This window comes from Meriones unguiculatus, chromosome 10, assembly GCF_030254825.1.
Source record: "Meriones unguiculatus strain TT.TT164.6M chromosome 10, Bangor_MerUng_6.1, whole genome shotgun sequence".
In the NCBI taxonomy this organism is placed as follows: domain Eukaryota; kingdom Metazoa; phylum Chordata; class Mammalia; order Rodentia; family Muridae; genus Meriones; species Meriones unguiculatus.
In genome coordinates, this window is record NC_083358.1 from 43,820,227 (window position 1) to 43,821,102 (window position 876).

The window sequence follows — 876 nt, forward strand, 5'->3', positions numbered from 1 at the left end:
ATAAGGACGTTGTCGGCCGGCTATTGGTGAAAATGTTGAAGGAGGGCGTACCTAGAGCCTCGGGTTCATTGGTCAATCGCAGAGTGGGCGTGTTCGAAGGAGGCGTGGGCCAAGCGGCGGTCCCGCCCAGTCACGTGATTGAGCGTGCGCGAAAGCTACCATGCTTCCTATTGGCAACCGCTTGTTAATTGCTCATGCGTGTGCCTCACCCTTTTAAAGTGTCTCTTTCTGGCAGGCGTCTCTCTCTTTTTTTTTTTGTTTGTTTGGTTGGTTAGTCGTTTTTCGAGATAGGATTTCTCGGTGTAGACCTGGCTGTCCTGGATCTACATGTAGACCAGTCTGGTCTCAAACTCAGAGATCCGCCTGCCTCCGCCTCCGGAATGCTGGGATTAAAGGTGTGCAGCTAAAATGCCTGGGGAAGCCTGGCTTTTGAATCCACCGCCTCGAGATCCTCTCTCGCCGGGAGGAGCTCAGAAAGGGCTTAGAGGATGGAGAGACCGAAGTTGAAGTGACCACTAAAGAGTAATCTTGTTTGTTCACATAAACGAAATAATGCAGTAGATGCTACCTTGGTAAAAGACTTCTCTTGATTTTTCTTTTTCTTTATTGGGAGAAGTGTGAGGCAACGGCAGCCTCACACTTGAAATACTCCAGCTACAATTCCTTTGTTTGTTTTTTTGTTTTTCAAGACAGAGTTTCTTTGAATACCCCTGGAACTATGTAACCCTGGCTGTCCTGGAACTTGCACTGTAGACCTGGCTGGCCTCGAACTTGCAGAGGTTCACCTGCCTCTGCCTCTTGAGAGCTGGGATCAAACACGTGACATCTCAGCCAGGTAGTTAACAATACTTCAGCAAGAGCTGGGGTGTAACTCAG